General features: G+C 34.7%; 1 long non-coding RNA gene across 1 annotated transcript; it reads left to right on the top strand.

Annotated features, from left to right (window-relative positions):
- Positions 1 to 873: 873 nt before the first annotated feature.
- On the top strand, positions 874 to 5,955 carry LOC132633795 (uncharacterized). The gene is made up of 2 exons (XR_009579819.1): positions 874 to 1,051; positions 5,505 to 5,955. It is a non-coding gene; the product is annotated as an uncharacterized LOC132633795 (long non-coding RNA).
- The last annotated feature ends 2,833 nt before the right edge of the window (positions 5,956 to 8,788 follow it).

The raw sequence follows: 8,788 nt of genomic DNA, 5'->3' as shown, positions 1-8,788 counted from the left end.
ATATTTCGATCATATTATGCCTCATGATGATTCAACAAGCCATGTGGTTCGCCCGGTCACATGCAATAAGGCACCGAGTGCCGTGTTTCGCCCAGGCCATGGTTCGAGGCATGACATTTAAATTCAAGGAAAAGTGATTAATTAAGTAAATTGACCATTTTACCCCTCATTTATCATTTAATCAAATTGGGATTTCTATCATAATTAGCTGAGTTTTAACTGTAATTAATTTTGAAATTATCATTAAGTGGCTATAATTAAAGTAATTAATTATTAGCCAATTATGGCAACTAGCCAAATTTAATTAAGGTCTTTTGACAAAAAAAAAAAAACTTAGTTACCTTTTATTATTATTATTATTATTATTATTATTATTATCTCTTTTTAAATCTAGTTACCTCTATTATTATCTCTTTTAAAATCTGAGTTACTTTTATTATTATTATTATTATTATTATTATTATTATTATTATATCTTTTATTATTATTTTCTCTTTTAAAAATCTAAATTACTTTTATTACCTCTTTAAAATCTGAGTTACCTTTTATTATCTTTTTTAAAAAAACAAAATCTGACAGATTGGCTTTAAATGGGGATTTATTACTTCTTATATATATTTTATATCCATTAATGGATATCTTTTAAAAATGAGGGTATTTATTAAAATCTTGCACCCACCCATATATAAATGATATATACATAATATACATGTATATACAGATATATCATGTATATATGTATATTGAAGTTGGGCCCTTTTATTTCGTCTTAAAATCGGTTGAGCCCAGCCCTGCGAAGGGCTAGACCCGGACCACCATTCCTTACACACACGGACACATACACAAATAGAACTTAGGGGTCTTATTCGGCTAAAGTGAAAGGGAAGAGTGGAAACCCTAGACGCCTCCATTCTTTTTCCCTCTCTTTCCTCGTCACGTTGCCAGATTTGGTAATTTTGTGGGTCCATATTGGTGGTACTGCCTTTGTAAGGCTGAGAATGGCAAGAGCATTTATTGCTTTGCCATTTTCATCGATCCTTGTCCAAACGCGGTATTCTTTTGTATCATTTTTTACTATTTACTGCATTTTTTACAATAGGCATGACTGAAATCCTTAATGGATTTTGTTTGCACACGATTTGAATTGAGCATTTTTATTGGTCCTAAAGGATTTGTGCGGATTTGATTTATTTTGGGTCAATACTGACCTTTGATGCGTTTATAAGCGAATCTTGACCCTTGATATGTGGAGGAACAAGGCTTGTTCAAAGGATTCAAGCTTGTCCCACATCGAGGAGTTGGGGTTTTATTTGCAAGTTTGGGGTTCTATGAATAGAACCCCCAAACTACGTTTTAAGGAGACTTTTGGCAGATCTGGGCATTTGAATACTTTCATTTGCATACATAAAGTTTGAATACCTAGGGTTCTTAGCTTGTTTGCATGAGACCTTTAATTTTCAACTTAGTTTAAGAATTTTAAAAGTCTATCTGTTATGGTTGTGTGGTTTCTGTGTGATTCTGAGCATTTGGGGGATAGTTGAAGTCTCTAAGTTCGAATCTCGACTAAAGGGCTGCACAAAAAGGAGGCAATTTCCCTCTAAATTTTCTTTCTATTTCATGTTTTTTCCTTAATCTATTCTATGCTAGTCTAGTTATTATTTTTTGGTAGAGTTATTGTGTTTTGTTGCTTAAGTAATGTAGCCAAATCTATCTATGTGGGACTAGCCCAGTTAATTAGGTTTATGTATCTACTTAGTCTGATTTAGTTGAAGTAGGTAAGGTTATGTGAGTTAAGTTTAAAGTATGTTGATTAGATGAAAATTAATTCCTCCTTCAATAACTGAGTTTGCTTAACATATTTAGATAATTTGGCTTAATCAAAATATACCAAATATTGACTCTGGATTTAATAACTTGATCAATCCTAATCAAACATGCTTCATTTGTTAGTCTAATATAACTTGTTTGTAATGAAAACAGGATTCTATAGTTTAAGTCTTAATATGATAAAGAAAGGGTGCTTATGTACTGTTTAAATCAAACTAGACATACCATGAGTTGTTTGTCTTGACTTAGTTAGGCATAGACTCTTCAATATGATATGTGTGGTCAAATACGCCCTTCTTCTAGTCATTTCATGCCTAAATTTATTCATCTTCTAACCTATACTATGTTGCTTAAATAATGTGTGTATTGTTGCCTTATTGGGAGCTGGTTAGATAACTATTAGATATTGTTGACTTGAACAATGTGTATTATTATCTTGTGGGGAGATAGTTAGATGATTATTAGATATTGTTAGTTTGAATATGATCAGTAAAGTTAAGTTTTAACTTGACTGTTTTTGCTATAACTTGCCTAAGCTAGTTTTTGGTTTGATTGGCCTGATGTTCTCATGTTTGATAGGCAATACTGCAAAAATATTAAGTGTGGGAACTTTTTAGTTGATCGCATTGAATTAGACTATGTTTAAACTTTTTACTCCTATCTTATGTTAACTTCTACTAAATCTTATATCTTAACATGTCAAGTTTGGTTTTCCTTAAGCTGGGTCATTGTGAAGAACAACTTGTTTAAATCTTGGTACTTTGTATGAAATTAGGAGTATTTTGCTTAGTTGATAGTAATGTTTGTTTATTAATTTTCTTTTCTCTGAAACTGCTTGCACACCACTCTTAGTGAATTTCAAAATTAAAATGTCACATGAATCTTTTGAGGTTTTGTTTAGACTGGACTTGCACCCGTAACTATTAAAATTGACTTGTTTATGGTAATTAAGATCTTTACATGCTCCCTGGAAAACTATGAGGCTTATGCCATCAAGTTGATTAAATGGTTTCAATTAAAAAAGGGGTCCTAGAATGAGTTCTAAGTGTTAGAATTCATATTCAGTATTTTCTAAAATTGGCATGTATGGTCTGTAAGACTCAATAACAATCAAGAATCTTGTGTTTGGGTAACAAGTGATGAGATGTTAGTCCTTTGAATATGTTACAAATTTCCCCATGAGACAGTTTTGTGTAGGACATGTCTCAATTTGCAATAGCTATAGCATTAGCATTGTTGCTAAGTTTGAAAAGAAAGTGATTTCAAAACCTGTTTGCCTTGCTTGTTTCTGCCCTTGCCTTGCAACTATGTACATTTGCTTCTCTCTATCTGTGTCTGATTAAAGGACTTATTTGCGAAAATTGGATTTAGATTTAGTATATAGTAAGTGCGTGATCATGGGCTTAAAAGACTAAGTTGGCAAGAGGCTATCATTTGATATTGAGTAAAAAGAAATTAGGAATAATTATAATCACATATCTTTTTGACATTTGACTTGTAAATCCTTTTTTTTTCTTGATTTTGTTTAATTTTGCTTGGTTGATGTTACACTCCGTACTTGCGGAGAAGCACTTATCAAATTTGAGCGTAAGTATGTTAAACAATAACTAAGTAAAATAACTTTGAAGTATAAGGAACGAAGCATTATTAAGTATATTTTATGAGTAAAGGATGCATATGAGGAATTCCGGAAGGTCCTATAAGGAATTGAGTGGAAGGAGTTGAGTTAGTATGACTTTAGAAAAAAATGAGCGTTACTTTGAACAACAAAGTATGAGACAACTTGGGGAAAGAATATCTTTTAGTATATGAGAGTTTTTGAAGTAAAACAAAAACTTAAATTGAAGTTCATGAAGTCTGGTTTCCAACACAACAAACCGCTCGTCGATACGACATCGGAATAGAGAGTTATAAACGTTACAAATCAGGCTAGAAAAGAAAGAAACACGCAGCTACAGTGAGCGAACGTTCTAGGTCGGTGCAAACCGACCCTAGAACATTATATAAAGGCGATTTACCCGTTATTTTCATTTAACCACCTCTCCAAACTTTCCCTAACCCCCTAGAACATTCTCCCAACTTTCTCCATAAAAATTTTAGCCCAAATTAAGTGAAACCCGGGGATTTAGGCTCGGGAAGCATATAAGGTCTTGTAGTTCTTGTTCTAAATAGCGAATCTTGATAAATCAAAGGAGGTCGCCGAAGATAAATAAGATTTCAAGATCTACCAACCTTGATTGAGGTAAGAATATTCTCTAATATGGATATTATGAATTGTATCATGGAAATGTATTTGTTAAAGCTTCGTAAAGTCTAGTGATTGGTTGAGAAATTGGAGAGACATCGTGTGGGATGTTTTATTGAGAATATTAATGTTGATGATGATGTTGTTGATATTGGTGTTGCTATTGTTGTTGTTTTATTGGTATCGTGATTTCGGGCTAGGGATATAAACAGGGGAGATGCTGCCCAAATTCCGGCAGATTCTAAGAGGATTTAATTTGAAGGCTTAAGACAAGCATATGATGATAAGCCTAAAAATAGTATGAATTCTCTTGAATGTAGATTTACGAGCTTAGGAGGACAAGCGTTAAGTAGTTAAATTTAAGGCGACCAAAAAGGTATGTTAAGGCTATCCCTTTCTTTCTTGAGGCATGATCCTATTGTTATGAACTTTTACAAATGATTTCTCTCATAGAAATGCTAGAAGCTTGCATTCTTGATGTTCTTAAGATGTTATTTATGTTGGTCTCACCTTATGATTTTTGTTCCTTCAAGGTGAGATATGCCAATGATGTTAGCTCCATAATAAAAATCGGAGGTTTACCGACCTTACGTCACTCCGATGAATTTAGAAATGTGTTCTTATGGAATACTTCGTAGGACATGAATAGTGAGCTAGTAGAAGATCTCTAATGAGGTATTTAATTCTAGAAGAGAGGGTTATGATGTATCTCAGGATTTGTTTGAGGTTTAGTTAATCTGGAAGAAGTCCCAATGGCTCAGAAATATGCTTATAAGTTTTATGTGATCGTGTAAGCATTAACAGATAAGTGAAGACCATGAGAAGCGCTTAGAAGCTAATAGGTAAAGAATGAGTACTAGAATTATATAAAGGGTACCTATAGGGGATATTTGGATCAGACTGCACGTTCCGCAGCACATGCATTCATATTTACCACTGGTCTGCAGCCGGTTGGGCAGTTATCACCATGCTACGGCCGGTTAGGCAGATATTTATTTACCACCATGCTACGGCTGGTTGGACAGCTACCGCCGTGTTGCGGCCGATTGGGTAGATATGTATTTACCACCGTGCCACGGCCGGTCGGGCAGTTACCACTGATCAGTCGTACAGTTGCGCTGTACCATCGGGCGATAATCGAATGGGCAGTTACCACCGTGCTACGACCGGTCGAGCAGTTACCACTGATCAGTTGGGTAGTTAGCACCAGGACGATAAGTAAGTTAGAGACACGGTACTGTACATAGATGTAGTTAAATATATGAGAGTATATAGAGATATGCATACTAGATTCTCACTGGTAAGTCAGAAGTACCAGGTTGATTCTTATCCTTCTTCTTGCAGTAGTATTATGTTACATTTCCACCTTACATACTCGGTACACTATTCGTACTAACGTCCTTTCTTGTGGACACTGCGTTCATGCTCGCAGGTATAGACACACGAGACGAGGACCTTCCACAGTATGCTGCCTCCAGGTGTTAGTCTTGATTGGTGGGCTCCACTTCTTCCTGGAGCATTGACGCGTCTGGGTTCATATATGTATTTTGTGTGTTACAGGTAGGTCGGGGGCCCTGTCCCGACTTGTATACTTCAGTGATGTTCATAGAGGCTTTGCAGACAGTTTCTTGTATACAACTTAGTTATGTCTTGTTAGTGGTTATGTCGGTATCGTGGGCCCATTGTGCATATACATATGCATGATATTATATTCATAGTTAGCCTCCTTGGCCTTATTTTTCCATTCGATACATAGAAGATGCAAGTTACAGCTTGGTTCGCTCGGCCCTAGTAAGGTGTCGGGTGCCAATCACACCTTACCAAGGTTGGGGCGTGACAGTTGAAACTTCTATATTTGAGGGTATATTATCTTTGTTTCATCATCTACTTTGTAGAGTTGTTTGTTTTTCTCGATAATGAATGAAGGATATACCTAGTTATATAAGATATACTCAAACTTTATACACTTCACAAGTGTATAAAGGTTGGTATATCTAACATATATGGTCTATATCACTCCTATAAGTCTTTTGGCCTTAATATTGTATTAGTTTTGAGAGTTTTTTTGGGCTTTCTCTAAGTGACTAATTGTAATTCATTGGTTTGCCTAGTTTTGTTGTATTTCTGATAAGTGATACTAGTTAGGCTTAAGGTTCTTTCTCACTATTGTTTTTGCTTGGGCTTGATTGTCTTTAAAAGGTGTTCACTATTAAATGTCGTAATACATTCAACTGGATTGTATATTATGTGTATGTTATAGCTAGTTTTGTAGTAAGTCGTGCATATAAGTATTGATGCTTTCTCTCTTGTATACCATAAGCTTAACACATAAATGGAGATGCTTAGTAGCACTTAAGGATTAAGCTTAAGCCTTCCCTGTTATCTGCCATGCCTGGGGTTTCTAGAAACCCCTTGGATCTTGTGCGGCATCAGGAACAAGAGGGCGAAAGCTTTTCCTTTTGGGCTATTCTTGTATCTCCATGGGTGTGTATACCCATGGTATATTGGTTTGGAATTGTATATATTTGTATGGCATTTCTTACTTTTTATTTTAAGAGGACTGTTCTTATAGGCTTTTCTATTTGTTTTAAATGTTTGGGTTTGTTTTTGTGGGCCTTGGGTTATTTGCAAATTTTGGGCCTATTTCGTTCGATGTCCCCAATCTATGTATACTTAGTCAGTTTCTTACCCTATTTTATGATGAATGGCCTGCCCTATATGTATATATATATATATATATATATATATATATATATATATATATATATATATATTGCACGAGTCTGCTTTTTATTTGCCTTCTTAACTTGAACAAGTCCTAATCCTTATCCCTTTTTATTCTTGCTTGCATGAAATACCTTGGCTTGGGCGACTTACATTTGCATAAACCCATTGGGCTGAGGGCCCAATGACCCATTCATGATCGAATCCGCAAAAAAATACAATAGGAAGGGAAGCTAAATATTTGAAGGCCCAACTATGGGTGAAAATAGTTTATTGGTGGGCTTGGTAGGCCCACCAGCCTGAGTTTCTTTCTTTATTTTTTTTATTATCTGTTCATGTATGTGTATTTGTAAGAAAAACTCTAAAAATATTGGAACCCTATGCATGTGTAGGATCTAGGAAATCAGCGTTTAGTGCCTTAGGAAAGTCGTCAAACCTTTTTTTTTTCTTCTGAAACTGGGATAACAAGCAATTTTTCACATGGTAATTCAACCTTAGATAATTCTTTCAAATTGTTTTAAGTAACATTGTTTGTGGCAAGGAAAAATGTAAAAAATGGGATTTTTCTATTAAGTTCAAAGGAAAAGGAGTAATGACTAAAATTCTTCTTCAAAATTTGGTAAATCATTTTGTGAAAAAAAAAACCGTGTTGAAAGAGTTTCTTGGCAAAACTCAAGGAGTTGTTTTGTTTTTTGTTGGTTAGGACGTTTGGATTGGGTATGTTTTTAAAGACTGAAAAATGGGTTGTGGGTTCTAAGAATTTGATAAAGAAAAAAGGTTGATTTGAGCGTGGAAGCCCAAAACAAAAAATGAAAAAAAATATATAAAGAGATTTATACTTGGACCAAATAGAGGTATGATGGACTCTGTATTGTGGAGGCGGTTAGACTTTATGGGCTTCAAAGAGATAAATTTTGGACCTTAAGAATTTTTTTTTACACACATATATTATATATATATATATATATATATATATATATATATATATATATATAGGAGAATAATCCATATTTTCTTATAAAAAATAAAAACCAGTAAGAACTAAAATCATCTTATTAGGACTAGAATAGTAGCAACTCTACATGAGAGAAATCCCGGTGTGTCCTAGTTCAGCAATAAAGTGAGTTGAACACTTACGTGGATTTTCAAAACCCAAAAACCCTTTTTAAAGGGGAATTTTTGCCAGCTTTTTCTTGAAGTTATGATATGGATAAGAATGACATTTTGCGGAAAACAAAACACTTTCAAACAAATAAGTACATTAATCATACATTGAAGCTCGTAGGTCAGCCATATTCTACGGATTTTTAATACTAGGGTGCGTAAAACCTTCCCTAGGGGATCACCCGAACCCTTACCTCGAATTTTGGTACCAAAAGATTTCTCTCTTGCTTGAAAAATCTTTTACCTGGTTTTCCTAGTTTTCCTTTAATAAATTAGGTGGCGACTCTAAAAACACTAAAATCCATTTAGAGCACCAAAAACCTCACAGTAATTTTATGCCTTACCCGCGTAAAAGCGAACCGTAACATGGTCCTTAAATAGGAATCCCCAAAATTCCAAAACCCTAGGTTTCACGATGTGGGATAACTTCCCAAAGATGGGATTTCCTCCTCACATCCCACATTGTAGGATCGGGATTAAGTGAAAAAATAAACGAAGGGTCAGATTTCAACCCAAATGAAATCAATCAACATGGCCCACTTCGAACCAAATGAGATTTGTGAATTCAAATCATAATACAACAAAACTCATTAAAGAAAATCTAAGTTTTTGACCGTTAATTTGAATAAAAGCAAAAAGACAAAAAACCTACACCCTGTTTGGATTGAATTTGGTGAAAAATCGGAGGAAGAATTAATTGCCTTCCCTTCTCGGCCTTACAAGGCCTATACAAAGCTACTCTCGTCTGAATTTTTGCCACTAGAGACAAAGATGACAAGGAGAGAGGAGAGGTGAAGCCTACCGGTGCTAGGGTTTTCTCAAGAGGAA

Source organism: Lycium barbarum, chromosome 3 (genome assembly GCF_019175385.1).
Source record: "Lycium barbarum isolate Lr01 chromosome 3, ASM1917538v2, whole genome shotgun sequence".
In the NCBI taxonomy this organism is placed as follows: domain Eukaryota; kingdom Viridiplantae; phylum Streptophyta; class Magnoliopsida; order Solanales; family Solanaceae; genus Lycium; species Lycium barbarum.
Note: the sequence above shows the minus strand (reverse complement) of the source record. Positions and strands in the feature narration are given on the sequence as shown.